General features: G+C 38.7%; 1 protein-coding gene across 19 annotated transcripts in view; it reads right to left on the reverse strand.

The window, feature by feature from the left end:
- Positions 1 to 20396, reverse strand: part of ROBO2 (roundabout guidance receptor 2) — a 615358-nt gene that overhangs the window by 555354 nt on the left and 39608 nt on the right. The gene's annotated exons all lie outside the window — the stretch shown is intronic.

Raw genomic sequence — 20396 nt, forward strand, 5'->3', positions numbered from 1 at the left:
AATGGTGCACAGAGGGGGACCTGTAACACACACTCGCCAGTGGGTCCAATAATCTTTCTGAACAACACATACCTCTGGATACCCATGCCCTCCCAGACTGCACTCATAGCTGTTGCTCTCTTGTTCTTTCACCTGCCTGAATCAACAGATGGGCACATCCAAAATCACTGCATTTTGTGCCTGGGCCTCAAGACCTATTAGTTAATACGTCTCTACAGATGTGTGACTATGTCTTGTACCCCTATCACACAAACAACTAGAGTGTGGAGAGAAACATGACAGCTAACCCTTCCTTTGCTCATTTTTAATGCCATAGTTGGGAGGATTCGGGCTTTTAAAAAGTACTGACTCATACATGCTCCTTATTTCCATTACAAAAAAACCCCCTCAGCTATGAGCTTTAGAAATTCCCAGTTAATCTATATGAATAAAAAAGAAACAGCTTAAAAAGACATTTCTGACACTGCTCTCTATGAAAGGAGATTACATGTCCCTTTCCCTTTTTCTTTTTCTACTACCTTCTTCATTTACAACTCTTCTAATTTTTTTTCCTTCTTGACCTCCTCCCTGCTCGCAAGCTCTTTCCCAGGATAGTTTGTGTCTACCATAGGTGTGCTGTATGACAGTGATATACCTTTAAACATTTCTGTGGCTCATTCTAACCTTTTTTTTTTTGGTCCCTGAAATCTGCAACAAGGGGTTGCTGTGGTGCAAAAAGAAAAGCCATCCCTGAAATCTATACACTACAAAAATCCTTCCATCTTTCAGTTGTGTACTGTATTTGTATAACTCCTTTTAAGTTCAAACATCAGTTGGCTGAGCCTCTCATCACACCTATTAGTAAGTGAGATGTGTACCAGCTTACAGATGAGTATACCCAACAAAATAATTGGCAGAGCTGTTTCAAGAACCCACGAGTCCTGACTTCTAGTACCCTGCTCCAACTATTAGGTATATACTTCCTTCCTACAATTTCAATTAGAATCTACAGCACATTGGCAAACAAGTCCTCTTCTGAAAAAGGACCCTAATTTTTCTCCAAATCCCTTCTCATAAAAATGAAACCAATCTTCTTAATTAGCAGCACAAATTACCTAGCTAGTTCAAGATGCTAAAAATGCTTGCAATGGAGCTGCCAATCTAATGTCATTGCACAGAACTGCTTAGACTCATGTGATGTCACCTTCAGCAGCAGATCCCTGAAACTTATATGCTTCAACAAAGGATTCTTCAGTGCATTAGTAGTTAGGAAAAAGATTTAACATCACGTTTCAGACAGTATACATTTGAAAATATCTTCTATGCCTCATTTGCCTCCAAAGTTTTGAGAAATAACGTTACATTTCACATATCACAAAGTTTTTCCCCCTTTGGAATTCTGTTTTACTGGCATCTGGATCATTAAACTGAGGCTTGCCCTAGCAATAATGTGTTAAACCAATGCTGCAGATCTGAGTTCTTTTAGTGGCTACAACATCCTTTAACCAATATAGTAAAATTATCTGTTCATCATTTCAAAGGCCAAAAACAGATTATGAATGATATAGCCAGCATGATATGGCCAGAGTATGTTAAAAAAAAGATGTGTTCCTTATTTCATTTAAAATTTAACTGGAGAATCTGTAATTAGAAAGCATCATTATTCTCTGCCAAGACAGGAATTCAAAGCATTAGAAATATTCCCTAAAATAAAAAGCATGAATTTCATATATATCAGTATGCTGGACTGAAAAATAGAATAAGAACATTGGCAAGAGGCCGGTATAATACACCCCATATAACTTTTTAAATATATTTCATAAATACCACTGAACAATTCTTTTTCTCCCCAGTATTAATTCTATGTTCGCTGGGGATTTCCAATAGTGCCATTACAACTAGTCAATATTTTGGGTATTTCTGAATTTTTGATGACTTTTTTTTTTCAACCAACTCAGGTCAAAATATTTTAAAAGCTCTAATTGTTGACAAATATTTGTAGTGAAAATTAAAAAAAAAAATTGACAAGCTCTACGTACCAAAATACATGATGGTTTTGATACACAAATGTTTGCAAAGGACTATCAAAATCAGGAGGCAAAGCAGAGCAAAAGATTAAAGGCCTGATTCAACCCCTCTTGGAGTCTTTCCTTTGGTTTCAGTGGGGCTTGCATTTGTTCCAACCTTTCATCTCATGAGGCTGACTTCAAATCCTATTTTAAGGTCATAATAAGACAATCACAATACTTCAGTCCTCTTCTACACTGATGCAAAATTAACACACTGTTTATCTCATTCTGGCCTGATTAAGTAGCCTCTGGTGAAGAAAGATCCAGGAGTTCAGCAACACAGGTACTGTCAGTCACGGCTGTGGGGTGCATAGGCAGAGTGGTGTGGGGAAGCTTGTACAATTCCTTCCTGGACCATAAGGTTACCTGGATCTGTCCAGTGCTGAGAGTCACCTCACTTTCAGGAAAAAGAGCACCATACTCATTTTCACTTGTGATCTGAACAGGAACAGCTATTCTGAAAACTACTGATTTTATAAAAAAAAAAGACTATTCTCTGGTAAATATTAAAATGATGAATGTTAAAAGGTCTGGCAATGGCCTTCACTAGTACTTTAATGTGTATAGAGTCATTGGGGGTACTTTTTTGAGGGGGAAGCGGAAGAGAGAGAGATGATGGATTTTACTTCTGCCCCTAATCTATGTAAGAGTACAGGTTGTTTCACTGAGGAAGGCAGTTTACTTTGTGCACTGCACTACCCACGTAGCACCATTTTCATTAGTTTTTCCCTCAAAGGATTTCCACCACACAGACTTTGTATGCATACATGCAAAGCCAAATTGCCCCTGGATTTAAGAGTCCCTAAATACTCATTGCCATGAGGGACTGCAACGATTCCAAATGAGCTGTTACACTCTACTGAGTCAAAACACACCTTTGCAGAAAGCCACTATAATATAAATTTATACAATGGACCATGGTGGCTACTCCAAAGAAGCCTGTAAGATTTAGCTGGTAAAAATGGGCAGTTAAAAAGTCCCTAAATATATATTTAAACAGTACATTGTAATGGCTCTACTGTGCCTATAATAACCTGATCTGTTGTGCATTAGCATTGGCATATTATCATTTATTAGGGGGCTTCAGAATTACAGTTTCATATATACCTTATGAACTCAGCAAGACAGGAGGGTAACCAACACTGCAGATAACTTTTCAGCTTCACCTCTTCATTTCCTAGCTTTAAAGGGGCTAGTATTATTTTAAAAAAGACTCTAAGGTTGTCACAGTATCTTCCATTATTATTATTATTTATATTACAGTGGCAGACAAAATACATTAGGGGCTATTCAAATCTAGAGGAAGCCATGGTCCCCGTCCTGAACAGCATACAATCTAAAAAGATCATTACTCACATGCAACATTTTTCTCCTGAAAAATCATAATAGGATTGACAAAAATTATAAAGAGAAATCACATCACATGCCACTGAACTGCAGCCACCGGATCAGTGTGGCCGGTAGGAAAATTTCCCAGAAGACCCGAGGAACTTAGAATCAGCCAAGACCATTCCAAGAAGTGACAAATTAAGGACAAATTTTCATTGATTTGCAGATCTGACTCCTCACTGATAGGAGGCCCAGGACCCAGCATAGCTTTGCTCCATGGAGCAGGCTGATAGAAAAGAGCGGGGCCGAGAGACATAAGAACTCGGGATTCCGTTTGGAATGAATACAGATGCCAGCTGCTTCTTGTGTTTGAGTATTTAGGCATGTGACCATGGTATATATTATGATCTTAGAAACCTGTAATCCCAGCATAGGCGCATACTAGTAAGTGAACATGACAAACCAAGCACTCAGGAGCTGTGCCCACCAGAGAATCACAACAGGAAATTGCAGAAACAGCACTTCCAAATCCATTAACTGAAAGAAGAAAATCAACATGAGCGCTGCCCTTGGACCTAGGCTAATGTTTTGCTACCCTAGGCTAATGCTTTGTTGTCACCCCTGGGGTGGGATGTGTAACAAGTTGTTTACTGTACATAATTCAAAAGTTATTAACATCACATAAAGATTCTGAAGAAAGTAAACAACCACCATCTGAATTAAGGAACAATGATGCCCTTGGACCATAAGCACCATGCTGTAATATTAGATACCTGATGCAACACTTCTTTACTAAATGAACATAACTACCACTATGCAGAGTTTTTGTTTAAGGTTGCATCAGGATCAACCTACACATCAAAACACTTTGAAAGTATGAAAACAAGAAGTTGAGAGAAAAGTCTCCACTGTTCCTTCACCTTCACAGCAGCTACCGCAATGTTGATAACATAGTCCAAAATTCCACTAGGCAGTTGCTTCTAGCTCCAACATGTTGTTGAGGTCACCATTGCATTTTTGCACAAGGACACACTGAACCCAATAGAGCTACAACAATTTATATTAGAGTACCACGGGGCACAGTGTTACTTTTTAAAGAACTTCTATACTGTGTTGGCGCAGGCACTTGGGGCAATATATGCAGGAGAGCTACCAGTGACATCTCAAAAGTAATCTACTGGGAACAATTCAGGTTCTTTCGCAAAATACTTATTTGGGGCAGATCCTAAATTGCTATAGTTCAATTGAATTCAATGGAGGTTTTACAGTTTACACCAACTGAGGATCTGTCCCTCACTTTTCACTATTGATTTACATGAGTTTTCAAGGCTGTCACTCCTCCCTGGACAATTATCACTAGTGTCAACTAACATTCTTCTAGCAAAGGAATCACTTTGGAAAATAAGGCGGACTGCAAGGAACCACTAATAAAATAGTATTAATTCACTTCACTTTTACCACATAGTAACGTGCCACTTTAAATTAATAAATTAAGATCTGTACTTTCCCCCCAGTTGTTTGGTGAAATAAGTGCAAAATATTAAGTTTTCTAAGCTTTTTTAAAGCACACACTTTCAATCTAAGAGACAGCATCGAGTTAAAGGAAACAGATAATAGGAGAAAATCCTAAAATAAGGAAAGAATATGTGCCATCTTTCTAACATCTAACTGGCTATGGACCACAGTTATAAGGGATTTATTTTTACATTTCAGATTTTAAAGAATGCCACTATTTGTTACTGTGGCAGCCAACTCAGAGCAAGACAACTGGTGCACTGAGGTTGGTCTCAGTCCTTTAATATTTAATTAAAGATAAACTCATAATTTAGCTTTAAACTTACAAACTCAAAGAGTAACCACTTGGTAATGACATTTAAAAATTGGTAACAAAGATAGGTTTGAGATGCAATGAAAAGAAATGTAAAGTCATGTTAATGGGGACTATAGGGACAGAATTCAAAATTGAAGAGGAGAAACTGGAGAAGGTGGACAATTGTACGTATTTTGGAAGTACTATCAGCCAAGATGGTATTAGTTCCCGGGAAATAATAAGAAGAATCGGGAAGGCAAATGCTGCATTTGGAAGACTCGAAAACATCGGGCAATTCAAAAACATCTCCCTTAAGACAAAACTGAATGTGTACAAAGCAATTGTTATCGCCATATAGCAGTGAAACATGGCAACTTATCATGAAAGATACGCAAAAGCTGGATGCATTTCATCACAAATATCTGAGAAGAATATTGGGAACAACATATAGAGATAGGAAGACAAATGAAGAAGTCAGAAAAATAACTGGACAAGGTACCCTTTCACAAATAATCTACAAAAGAAGACATGAGTGGCTGGAACATGTGCTGAGACTGGGAAAAAAAAAAAAACGCTTACCAAATACCATCCTTGAATGGAAGCCAGAAAATGCAAGAAGAAAGAGAGGAAGACTGCAAATAACATAGAAACGAACAGTTCCGAACAACATTAAGCACCTCAACATGAAATGGGAAGATTTGGAGAGAAGGGCAGTTGACAGCCAAGAATGGCAAATGCGGGTAGCCCAATGTGCAGCAAAGCACAGAATGGATTAAGGTCTAAGGTATGACCTAGACCTAGAATGCAGCACCCCCAGCACCCCCCTCCTTGGGACGAAGCAGACAAGCCTTCTTAACTTGTCTGCTGGCTCCTGATTGGTTAGTATCTTTTCCTGGCCTTTCTAGGCCCCTGGAGGACTAAGTCTTGTTGGTACCCAAAATTGAATGGGCTTTTCCTAGGCAAGGGGGGTTTCAGGGTACTGATGCCTGCTGCATCGGGGGGAGAAGGGGAGGGGGAGGGGGAACAGACACAGAGAGGGCCAGATAGATCCCTCACCCTCACATATCTACTTGTGAATACAGTGGTCTTCGTTTAAAGAAAAGGTTAACATTCATCAAGTTATCACCCTGTGATATCTGAGATAGTGTACCACTAAGCTTCACTATACAGATTCCATAGTCTGCTAACTATCACTAAATGTTGACTCGTTAAAAGATGACTAATGGAAAACACTGTCGTTCTTGCAATAATAATTGGTGGATTTATGATAAGCTGTCACTTAACTACATGAGTAATCAATTCACATCCATTTGTATCTATCTTTGTGTTAATAACTTATTCTATGGTTACTAATAACTTCAGTTAAACTCCAAGGACTACAACAGCCCTCAATTAAGTACAGCCCTATGCTGGAGGTGACGTCAAGCTGCCACAGGACAGTCTTTATCTCAAAGAGGCAAAATGCTGTCCTAAGCTGCCAGATGTGCAGAGGCAGCACTCCCACAACTACATGTCTGCAAATGGTGGCTCTTACTTTTATACCTAGATACAAATGGGAGTGGGTGTAATACATTTTCTAATTTAAAAAAAAGGTAAAAATAAACAAATAAATCAAACAAATAGAGCCAAAACAGTAGTACAAATTTATTTTTAATCTCTTTCCTATTGTTTTCTCATCACTATTATAGGCAGGGCCGGCTCCAGGCACCAGCAAAGGAAGCAGGTGCTTGGGGTGGCCAATACAAAGGGGTGGCACTCCGTCCGGTATGGGGCGGCACCTCCAGGTCCCTCTCTTCCTCTTTGAGCTGCCACCAAAGTGCTGCTGAAGAGGAAGAGAGGGAGTGCAGGACCTGCCGCAGAATTGCCGCCACCGAAGAATGAAGCGGCGCAATTGAGCTGCCGCCAAAGTGCCGCCGATAGGCTTTTTTTTTTTCTTCTGCTTGGGGCAGCAGAAAAGCTGGAGCCGGCTCTGATTATAGGACCTTCTTTTCATAATGTAAGGCACTTTACCTAAATCCCCATAAAACTTTTTTTTTTACAAGTTAAAAAACATTTAAATGTAAAATGAATAAGCCATACTCCCATAGCAGTAAGTCACTCCAGAATATGCATTAATAGACTATTGGTGCACTTTTCAAGTGGCTGAAGACACTCATCCTTCAACCTGTACTCACAGAATAGCCTACTATGTAGCCCGTAGGCTTGCATTTATCATATTCACTCTGTTGCCTTCATTATATTTATCTGTCTTCATTATATTCAGCTGTAACACAAGAAACCTACAGTATCCTGTAAGACATTAGCTGAAGCATAAGTTAGCATAAGTGTGGTTAAGCAGGCCATAACCCTTGACATAGATCAAGGGTTACCTTTAAATCTTAGGCACTAAGAAGAGCTTGCTCAATGGTAGGAGACAGAATGTTCCAGTAAGTGCTATCACAAGGCACATGAATGTAATAACGGCAAATCTGCTTAAGCAAGGGGTGACGGACATGATCATGAGCTGAAATGGTAGTTACATGTATCAATATAGTATCCTATAGAAGGACACCTCAACATTAGTAGGATATGGAAAAACAAATAAGGAAAACTAACCCTTGGATGAATCAAGGCAAATGTGTTTTGTATGAGCTTTGCTGTAGAGGTGCACTGATATCCATACATGTCTCCTAGAAAACATTTCTAGCTAATCTACTACGCTGGTTTCTACTTATTATTGTTTTGCAAGAATTTCAATTAAACCAAAATAATTTGCCCGCGTGTATGAAAGCAACAAATTTCCCATAAAAAACACAAAAAGAAATAGAGAAGTAAATAAAACCCCTCATTTATGACTCATTCCTGTACAATTAAGTGTAAGATGCTTTCACTGAACTTTATAAACAAACAAAGTAGCCACACTATCTCACACTAAACAATAAATGTATATAGTCCAGAGGAAGACTTATGAATTTGCCTTATATCTCACACTACCACTATGCTGAGTCTGAGCGGAAAAAATCATTATCTTTTACACTGTAAGAAATAAACTGCTTCCCCCGCCACACATACACACACACTTCATGCTCCTCTAGTTTTGATTTTATCACTTTCAGACAAAAGTTGATTTGATTTATTGAACCTGCTACTTGATGGTAGTCACTTCCCAAAGCCAGCAGGTTGTCTACGTGAACAGCAGTAATATAAGCAGGCTAAGTTCAAAGCCAATTTTTATTTCTCAAATCACCAGACCATTCACAGTTATTGGGATTATGGTAATTCTTTAAGAGGCACAGATTATACACTAGGGAGGATGCTGATTTCGCTATAAGCATCAAGCAGATTAAAAGAAAAACAGCAAAAACATATTAGTTTAACTATTAACAGAGTATACAGAAAGTACTTCATAATACAGTTTTCAGTCTTGCCTTCAAGGCCCTTTTTAGCTCTGCCACTCATTTTTCTATCTGACTTTGTCACCTCTTTGTACACTAGCCACCTATTTGTGAACAGCGTTAGTGTGAAAAAAGAAACACATTTGTAGATACAAATTATAATAAAGGCCTCCTTAGATAAGTTTATTGGAAGATAGTCACACAGTTACTGCCCACTATCCTACTTTCAAATGTCTATGCTGATTATTCCACTTAGAAAATACTTATGAGCCATACTTATTATCCACATCTCCCAGATATAATGAATAAATATGTTGCTTTCACTACCTTCTTAACCAGAGAATTGGCTGAAAGAAAACAGATCTCAAATAGAGATTCAGTCAGTCACATGCTAGTTGGAACAAAAGATAGTGTGAAAATTCAAGAAAATGAGAAAATGCAACTGGAGTGTGAGCTGATACAGTGGCATCAGGCTACCTGATTCTCCTAGATGCATTCCTCTACACAAAGTGTCACAGTGAAGATTACATTTGTAAGCTTTATAGTTTGCAATTTTTTGCAAATCTTGGCAGAAGTGAAAGGACTCTATGTTTCCATGGTAGGGCATTGAGAGTGAGCTGTGTCACCTGTGTCAAAGTCTGTGAAAGCTTTTCTTATTGCAAAATTAACCCATTAAGCAGCACACCCTACCTTCCACAGAAAACTGTTTCTACAAGACATGCCACCTTTCCTGCACTGGAAGTTTCCTTAGGTCTGAGGAAAAAAGTTAAAACAGTCCTTCAAAAATCTCCAGGAGAGAAAAATCAATATCTGCTATTAAAATATTTAACCAAACATTATGGAAAGAGTGATTTTATTAAGCTTCTGTTATACAAAATTTAGACTTCTTAGTGTGATATAACCAATTTTAATGGGAAAAAATACTTACTAAACACAAAAATCTGTTCTTCATTGTACGTGTGAGAAGAATAATTTGTCAGGTGTAATATAAGCAGCCAGCCTGTTGTATTAAGAGTCTTTTCTAAAACACTTTTGCAGAGTACCCTTACTCTTTAAAGTTTGCTATGTTTCCACCACTGCGACTGCATGTTGTTCTTCTCACACACACCAATGCTAATCAGAAGTCAGTGCAAATTTCACTACCTCTGCAAAGTGGTGTAAATAGCCCACAGTGTATGATTATCTATAAATTAGTCGTGTCCTTGGAGATTAAAAATATTATTATTAATACAAGCCAGTATTGCACAGAAAAATTGAATCAATTTTGTTTGGTTGAACAGAATTTCACCCAGATTAATTTAAACGGTAGTGATCTCTTTTGTTTCCTCATTTCTTACCCTCAAAAGTTACCTCAGATCTATGTTTTCTCTTGACAACTAATTGTTATGTTATCATTGTAGGGTAGTCTGGTTTGGGGAATGGTGTAGAAATTAATCATACACTGTACACTTGGCTCATGAAAAGAAGATCACAGACACTTATCCTTATTCACCTAATTCCATAACTCATATTTATTTAGTTGGTAAAACTTTTCTAACAATAGACTTTTGCTTTTGAGCTTAAAATAATAGAGATTCATTTTTAGATTGGAGTTCCTTGAGTGTTCCACTGTGTCCCCACAATATGACATGATAAATTCACGTCAGGCATGAAAATATAGCGGGAAAAACATTTTGAGCTATGAAAGTTAGTATGAATTGGGGAGGGGAAGGAAAGAAGGACTTCTTATCTGAAAAAAAAATGCAGGTAACAAGAGTTCCACGAAGACAATGGGTATTTTTCTCACTCTTTTCATCCAGCGCAACTGAAGCAAAGCAGCTCATCCCGAGAGATTCTCTCAAAGCCATTTCTAAAATTTAGCAAAGTTAAGTATATTCCTGACTCCTCTCAGCACGTTTCCTTTCTGATCTTTTTCTGATCAAGGATGAGAGGAAAACAGACATCTTTTCAAGATTTCCCAGTCGATCCTTTGCTACAGAACTAACATATCATCCCAGCATTGGGATGATAACAATGGCTTCTTATCAGACAATAGAAGGACCACCTTCACATCTCCTTGCAGATCACTGTGAGAACCAAGCCTAATTAGGAAGAGCTGGTCAAGCTTTTAGGATACCCACCCAGGTCCTGGACTCACATCATTTATTGAAAGAAACTGGACTCAGTATTAGTTTTATACATTTTATTAAAACTATTAAACAAAAATAAAATCAAGTATTACATTACCAAAGCTAATCTTCTGTTAACAGTATGAAACAAGGAATAAAGAACAACTATCAAATCAAGGTCAAATCAACAAGTTAGTCTCAATATTGGATTGGAATTAAACAACCAAATTAGTTAAATAATTAGATTCATACAACAAATTCATTCTTATAAATTCCAAGAAAGGATCTAAGGAGGTGGTTATCTGTTTGGTTGTAAACTCCAACTAGATTCATTATAAACCCCAGCTGGTTAAGTATTTTGATACCAAAAACAAATCATCATCTAAAATCTGGACCACAACCTCAGAGCCAATTACACAGCTTCCTTCTCCGATCTGAATTCTTGAGTGGTAGTTAACCCTTTTCTCCCCCTCCTTCCTAACAGAGATGTTATAATACAGATTTTTACAGAATATTTTGACAAGCAGAAGTTTGATCATTCTTGTGTACCAAATTTTGTACATAACAATTGAAGTTTCTTAGGACTTTTCAACACACAACAATGTTTTAATGAGCATCTTTACAAGACTGTGTTTAGGACTACTTAAACCTGGAAAACTTCCTTTCAAGTATTTTCCCTGTGCAGACTTTATGGGTGCTCATACATACATGCATCCCCATGATCATACTTTCACATCCTAAAATTATAGGATGAAAAGACAGGGACAAAACACAGAAATAGAAACCAGGAAAAATAAGACACTTAAGATAACGGGGTTCACAAACTATTTAGCTTTCATAGTCTACTGGACTCTTACAGCTTAGTAGCTGGAACTGCAGTCAAGAAGCCAAATAGTGATATTAGTTGCACAGCACTTCTTGCTAGCAAGCTTCCCTCTGATGCAGCTCAAAGGTTGGCTTGTCTGGTGCAGGTAGCCTGTTTCTTGATGTCTTTCCTCTCCCCAAGTTGACTGGACTTGTGGTTCCAGGAACATCAGTCTTCCTTCAGGTGACTTTTTGACCTGAAGGTGAGGCTTCTCATTCTTATCCTTGATTTTTATGGTTTATGATCTTTGCTTACTTCACCTTGCAGTGCCTCCCTTTAAGGACTTCAGTCAAATCAGGTAACTTGGTCAGCCTTAGTTAATGTCAACATGGAAAAGTACTGATTAAGCCAATAATTTGAAAAAAAAAACAATGTTTTATATAATAAACACAGTATGCTTGTGACCTTCTCCTTCCCCCCCAAAAATTCCAAAACTACCTAAAATGAAACTACTTTTGAGGAAGTTTTCATGGCCTTGTCTGGGTGAAAAAGTCTTAAGATAATATGTCACCAGTTTAAGGAAAGTTTGAGCCAAAAAAAAAACAACACCCTATAAAAATAACTAACTGAAAAGACCCTTACAACAGCCAGCCAGCCAATGTTCATCCATCCTAAAAATGAAAAATAAACGTGAACATCTTATGCATACATGTCATCATTCTTCTTACAAACAAGACAACTTACAGAAGTCTTTATTTTTAGGAACTGGGCTGTAAGTCAAACAGCTTACCTTTTAAAGTTTCACATTGAGAGAAGAGAGTTACTTTAAAACTTCAAGATGAAACCCAGCAAGGAAATAAAAAATAATCAAGTTTATATAAAAGGTCTGGATTCCCATAATATGCTGTTTCTTTCACCTCATATACAAAGTCTTCACCCTTATTTTCAAGGTTTTGCACAGTTCTGCTCCTGCTTCGATCAGATCTCTCATTGCATGCATATTTTGCTCTATGCCTTCCTAGTCTTCATGCTCCCTCTAAAAGTCAGATTGTGTCTGGCCTCTGGATAGTTCCGCAAGAGAAGGGCACAAGTTGCTTTCTTCCCCTCACTGCACTTGCACAAGAATCAGTACAAATGCAAGCTGACAGTAGTGTTTGCCCCCTCCCAGGACAGGACTTCATCTCAAAGGAACCATGGTCCTACTCTCTCTCCCCCTTCACGCCGTCGTGGAAGGGACAGCATCCTCTGAATTTTCCCCAAGAGTGGCAAAACCATTCTGCCAGCATGTGCTTCCTGATATCTGTACATCCCTGCTATTTACACTGATTATATTCAGTTATTAAGGCCACGAATTCTAAATGTGAGGTAACCTTAGTTTCTTTGGATATCTGTAAATGTTCCTTTTGAGTTTGCTCTTTGTAGCATGTAACTTGGGAACCCATTGAGTTGCTCTTAAACCAAAGTAAGATTTCATATCAAGAAAGAACAGTCACCTACTACATGTTATGTTTGTTGAACGCATTATATACATACCCTGGGGTCACCACAAGCACTTACACTAATATTCTCTTATGATACTCAACCAGTATTTGTTACTACTCACATTGAGAATGGCTTTAAAAAAAAATCATTTGCCGGAAAGGCCATCTTTCATACAATGGTTTGACCTGGCATTAAAAGGATATTTCAATGGTTACCACAGTGACATTTGAGTTAATAATTATTCCCTCTTCTAAATATAGGAGAATATGGAAATAACAAAAGCACTGAGCACTTTAGTATCTAGGTACCAAACACAAGATTTAAGAAAGATTAATTTGTGCTCCAGAGAACCTGTTCTCCAATTTCCTCATATCTAAATGCTCCTGGTGCACCTGGAGTACAGATTAGCTCACTTGAGTGTATGGCTACACTTCATGCTGGAAGGTATAAATTCCAGCTCGAAGAGATATACCTGCACTAGCTGCCCTTAAGTACATGCCTAGTGACTTGGATGGGTAGGTACTTGGAGCAGCTAGTTCCTTCTGCTGCTAATGCTGCCAAGGCTATATTATTTTTAGCACACTAACGCAATCAGAGCTACTAGCATGGATATGTCTGATAGAGCTTGAATTTACAACTTCCAGCTGAAAGTGCAGACATGTTTGAGATTCTCTCTTTCACATACTCTCACTGCTTATGGAACCCCACTCTGAAGTGGGATACTGAAAAAACATAAGGCACTTCTGAAGATTTTCCTCACCCCACAGAATCCTTTTATGCACATCATTTCAGCTTGTTTCACAAACATCTCACATAGTTTAATTAACAAAATTGGTTAATCTTGCCACAATTACCAAATAGCAACTACCAGTATGTCTCTGGCTAAAATGATGATGACTTCTTTATCCCATCCAAAACAAAGACAACCCCTCTCTCACTTCCATTTACAAGGTGAATCCTCTCTCCCCTTCCCAGTAGTAATCCAGTTATATGTCCTGTTAAACTGTAGATTGGAATTTTCCAACTCCATCTTGTGCAGGCAGAATTAAATGGAATGCCCTTGGGCCTGATGACAGAGCACAAACACTCTGAGTCATTGTGCCAATTCCTGGCACTCGTTTCGGCAGTACTTACTGATTTTTCCTCAACTCTCCTGTTATTAGTTTATTTATAGTCAAGGCTGGCAGACATCAGATATGTCGCTTGTAATACTTCAGCTTGAAGGCACCAGTCCAGTGCTTCTCTTGAGCTTCTATGAATGTACTGGACCAAATTCTGTTCTCCATTATATGCATGAAAGCCACTGCAGTCAATGGAGTGGCATACGTGTAGCTGAGAAGAATTCTGCCTTTCAAAGGAAAGGCATGATACAGTATCTTGTCCCAGCGTTATTTTAGCTTTGATGCATTAACAAAAATTACTGTTCTAAGAAGTGTACTTTTAATGCACGGTCTAAGTCAATGTTTCTGTCTAAATAACTTTATTGGCTTAGGGTGTCTGTTGATTCCATTAATGCATCGCACACTCTCAGTAAACCACCATAAGCAAGAGTCATAGAATGGTTGAGTGTATAGCTATGACAATGCTTACTTTAAATGCTTTACTTCTTCCAGATATGCAAATTATTTAATCTATTTTGTTCCACTATGAGCAGCATGCACAAGGGCACAAGAATAAGGCAGGCTAGTATCCAAGGAGGTCTCTTGCGCTCTCTCCCACACACATACAGGCACTTCTCAGATTGTTTATTGCCATAGCCATAAATTTGTGAATGAGATGTAAAAGTAGTAGGACAAGAAATGAAAGGAATATTACAGAGGAAGCAGATGGTACCATCTCTGGTCATAAACATTAATTGACTTATCATCATTATTTTCAATAAGCATAATGCATGCTGTCTGGGCCGTAATACAGAAAAAAAAATATTTCAACCTTCCAACACTTACATATGTTTCATGCAACTGGACCTAAAGGAGGGTGTTCATTACTGCTCCTGAATATTGGGTGTTTTTCTTTGTCTAGAGCTAAAAATTACAGCAGGTGTTCAAGAAATGGAGGCTATTTCATAGGGTTCCTTTTTTACCTGTCAATACTGTACATTTGTAAAACAGATAATGTGAGGGCTTTATAAAAATATAAACACCCACCCATATGGAACTATATGCACCTGTACACATGCCTGGATCACTTATGTTCAGACAAAATAAACTCAAATGGAATACAATAATCTTCTCTTCTGCAGAACTATTTTGTAATTAAAGAAAATACCTCCGAGTTTCCACTACTGTCTTCAATGACAAAACAGAAGGTTATTTTATACATTATCTGTTTGATGTGTTTGTAAAGATTTGTGGACTTACTTGCTTCTGTCAGCAAAGCAAAAGACATTTTCAAATCTATTTATGATTTGTTTTCTAAAGAAATTTAGATGCAAGAAAGGTCATTTAAAATTATAGTTACAGTTTGTTCTGGTCCATTTACATGCTTAATCTTTTTGGGGCTCTCAGAAAACAGGTCAAATACACTTTTCTACAGCCAAAATGCTTCTGAAATAAACATAGTCAAACTTTACTAATTCTGGGTCACTGAGCACGAAAATGATGCTTAAAATTGTTGATTGGCTCTAGTTTCCAAGATATGCTATTGGGTCAGTATATACGACCCTTGACTTGGGAATGGCAGAGGATAAGTGAGTTATAAAGGGAAGGGATCTCAATTTAAACCAGAAATCACTAAAATACATCTTTGACTGGATCTATGAATAAATCTATGACTGGGTTTGGACAGTACTTGCTTTTTAGGCAAAACAATGAATGATGCAATCTGAAGCTGGTATTGCGTCATACATGATATGAATTGCATCATGTTATTCCTAGAAGTCATGGATGATGCAATCATAACAAAGCTTACATCACTCTGCTGAACAAATTGCCCTATATCAGCTCTAGAAATCATACAGTGTCGTGCTCTCTTATTTGTCAGTGTTGGATTTTGCAAAGGGACACATTTCTGTTTAGCCAAAGTGAGCAGAGATGCCTCATACTTGTGTGAACAGTGCAGATAACTTCTGCTATGTTTGTGCTGAAGTGACTTTTCCATCACAAAAGTGCAGTATAACCTCTATGGGTTAAGAAAGCCTATCACCTTTATTTTGGCTGCAAAATTGGAGATCAGGACAAGAGGTGGGCCCCACACATATGCTGCAACACTTGTGCCACAAATCTTCGCCAGTGGTTGAACAGGAAAAGGAAATCTATGCCTTTTGCAGTGCCAATGATTTGGAGAGAGCCAACAGATCATACCAGAAATTGTTACTTCTGCATGATGCCTCCAGTTGGGAAAGGTGTGTCATAGATGAAAAAGTGGACTGTGCATTATCCAAACATTCCATCAGCTATACGCCCAGTACCCCACAGAGAAGGACTGCCGGTTCCTGATGCACCAGAATCATTCTCACTTGAATCAGATGAGGAAGAGGATGAAACTTCTGGTCCTGAACCATCAATGTCACAGGATCCACATTTTTTCCCATCCTCCTCCTCTGAAACACACTTCATAACACAAGGTGAACTGAATGTCAGGGATTTGGAACTAGCCAAGACTAAGGCAGAGCTGTTGGGCTCCAGACTACAGCAGTGGAATCTCCTGGCAGGTGATGTTAGGGTTTCCATGTTCGAGTGACGAGCACGGTGAGCGATTTCACCAGGACATTGCAACAATGGAGAAACGCTATCAGGGCAAATGGAGCCCATCAATGCTTGCAGACTATTGCTGGACAGTGACAAGAGATGCTCCATTTAATGAATACAAGAGACAAGCCAAGAAGCGCCGAGTAGACACTGAATAGGACTAAACTATGTACATAAAAGGATTTTTGCCTTTTGTTTCATATTACATTTTATTTATATAACCCTTTTGCTGATTTTTAAAGTGTTACATAAACAGAACAGGTGAAATAATATCATGTAAAGCAACCATAAACACATGAAAAAAACTAGGTTTACAATTTATGATTAAAACTATACTATCTACACAATATACACAGACATAAAATGTAAAAACTTAAATATCTTAGAAACAGTAGCCAATCAGTTGTTTTAATTGTCATATTTGAATTTAGCACATCAAAATACATAATAAATAGCACATTTTATCTCTGAAGCAGACGACTTCTCAAAAATTGTAGACCAGTGTTATTTAATTTTTTTTAAAGGACAGACATGTTAAAGGGTTCTTACCACTCTCACACTGACATGCAGCCCTTGTGTGCCAGCATTCACATTATATGCAAATAGCTTGGCACCACCTTACTGCATCACACTTGTGTGCAGTGGAAAAAAAAAAAAAAGACCGACTTGTGCCTTTACTAAGAATGCTCTTCTTTTCATCACCTTGTATTCAGTACTGGAAGACAGTGGCTAGAAAATAATTATAATCACATCAAATTGTGGTGTGGATTTCTCATTTTAAAATAGTGTTTTTCAGGCTTTTTTTTCCATCTAAAGAACGCAAAGTTATCTTTTTGTGCTGTATATCAGGTTCAAAGCAAGCATTCATCCTCTAGAACACTGTTGAGATGAAAGAACTAAAAGTCAACAGGGCTGTTGTCAGCCATTCTCTCCAGATTTTAGGACAAACCAGTCCAACATCAGACATTTCAGGTGCAATAAATATAACTCTCTCCAACAGAGTGCTCATGCACACACACAAATCTGTCTTGTTTTCCCCCCTCAAGGAAGAATCTGCCTCTCATCATTAATGTCACAGCTACATCGTGGCCATAAAACAAAATGTTACTCAACTACATACAGTACAGTATATACAGTACCTTATTAAAACTGTGAAAAGGGGGCTTATTACTAGTACCTTGGGATTGATGTGCTCTAGGGGATCAAGACAGGACTTCAAATAACTATGCAGCTGGATTTATAAAGGCAAATTTATTGCAAAACAAAGCCCAATAAATTTCACGCATGCCAAAAGCAGCAGCATGCTTGAGGAGAATTACACAGGTCTAACAGAACAGTCAACTGTAGCTAGCTCAGCTAAAGAGAGATTTCCATTTCTTGGCACAATAACAAATCCTCAAGCAGAGAGGGGCTAGGGTTGAGATTTTTTCCTCTGTAAGTAACTTAATGAATGAAGTACTAATTAACATTATGGCATTGATAAATGGAGAGAGAGATTAGGGATATACTCGATATTCAGGCCTTCCCAGATGGACTGTCAAAGCCACATTAATTCCTATCTCATTGGAGCATCTGCTTCTCCCATAATCCACTGCCCCTTGGTACGAACAACACAAACTGTTGTGACTCAATTCGATTTATATCAATCTAATTTCTTTTAATCCAATTTGTATTCCAATCTACTACCTTCTAATCACTTAAATCTTCAGCCTCCATCTGGTAAATTTTCTCTCAAAATTAACAGAGCAGATGCCTCCACAATTGTCTTCTACAGTCAGGCTAATCATGCCCTAGCAGTGGCCTACAGAACTCTCTGAATAGTACGTGACTTACAGCGTTGCCCTTCTTATTACAAACATGGTGATGCAGGAAGGCCATTTTGTCTGTCATTAATTGGTTAATTTGCATAACACTGCCAGGGAAGATGCCTAGAAAACAAAGGCCAAGAGTGGAAAGCTCCATGAAGACAGCGCACCATGCTCGTCATTTGTCACATGGGCATTACACCCTATTACCTATTGTTTGGGGTAACAAATATGGAACTGGATTACAACTAAATACATACCAAAAGTCTAATCTATGTGCAGTATTGGATTGCAGGGTGTTTGGTGTCATTGCCACTGAATTTGCAGCATGACATAGCTCTAAATTTCTTTGGAAAAAAAATCTCTCCAAGCTACATTTCAAAACAAATACTGTACATACAAGAAGATAATATTTTCATGACTGCAGGTTGTGCTCCATAACACAAGTGATAAATTAAATAGACTCTGGCTAGTATGCAGTTACACTAGTTTCATTCCTGTGGGGAGCTAAATCATTACGCGTAATGGATTCAGTAATTTAAGCTTTCACCTTATATATAAATTGGACAGTGATTTTAGCTGACAACAGCAGGGACAGCATTTACTAAATAATAATAATACCTAAATGTATATTGTCCTTTTCATCTGTCATTTAAAAAAAAAACATTTTACAGAGGAGGTCAGTGTAATTATTCCCATTTTACAGATGTGGAAACTGAGGCACAAAGAAACAAACTGACTTGTTGAAAATCACCCTGCAGAGCCATGAACAGAAAACTCAGGTCTCCCAAGACTCAATCCAGTTCTGTATCCACTAACCCACGCTGCTAAAAACAAACAATACAAGAAAAAGCAAAGATAGGAACATTATCAAGTATTAGCTAGAGCAGGGGTCGGCAACGTTCGCCATGCGGCTCGCCAGGGTAAGCACCCTTGCGGGCTGGGCCAGTTTATTTACCTGCTGACGTGGCAGGTTCGGCTGATCGCGGCCCCCACTGTCCATGGTTCGCCATCCCAGGCCAATGGGGGCGGCAGGAAGCCGCAGCCAGCACATCGTTCCCCCGCGCCAAATCTCGCCACTCCCATTGGCCCGGGACTGTGAACCGCGGCCAGTGGGGGCCACGATCAGCTGAACCTGCTGCGTCAGCAGGTAAATAAACTGGCCCGGCCCGCCAGGGTGCTTACCCTGGCGAGCCGCGTGCCAAACGTTGCCGACCCCTGAGCTAGAGGTTTCATGTATAGTTTAAATGTAATATATAGAGAGCTCAGTCCCCAGCTGTGGTGGAGCAGAATTCAGTATGCCTAGGGGAATGCAAACGTGGTTTTTAAAATCTTTCTCCTTCCTCCAGTACTGGCTAGTAGGTTTAGCCTCCCCCCTACTAGGTAGCTGGTGAATTTTTCAATGACCTGAGGATGGGGAATACTCTGTATCTACAGTATGCCCCATCCTCCAGTTGTTGAAAAATTCACCAGCTACCTTTGACCAGCCACAGAAGGTTTGGGAGGGAGAGGAAGGCTATGCTTGGTTAAGGAGAGGGAAGAATAGGCAGTCTTCTTCCCCCTCCAACAACCTCTCAAGCCTTTCTGTGCTTATTCCCCTCCGTCATACCTACTAAAGCCTCCCTCCATGTGCCTGCCATGACAGGTGGTCCAGATTTTCACCAAGAAACTCTGGTAACACTAAGTTTACAACACCTCCCCATTTAGTGTCATCTGTGAATTTAATTAGCATACAGTTTACCCACTCCTCCAGATTATTAACAAAGATGTTAACAAGACACAGACCAAAAAAATGATCCCTGCGGCAAACCAACCAATACCTTCCTCCAAATCAGTACATTGCTGTCTATCATTACCCCATATTTGCAGTCATCCAGCTAGTTGTTAGTCCATGTGATGACACTGATATCCAAACCAATTTGCATTAATTTTTGAACTAATATTGT

The sequence above is a fragment of the Trachemys scripta genome, chromosome 1, assembly GCF_013100865.1.
Source record: "Trachemys scripta elegans isolate TJP31775 chromosome 1, CAS_Tse_1.0, whole genome shotgun sequence".
NCBI lineage: Eukaryota > Metazoa > Chordata > Testudines > Emydidae > Trachemys > Trachemys scripta.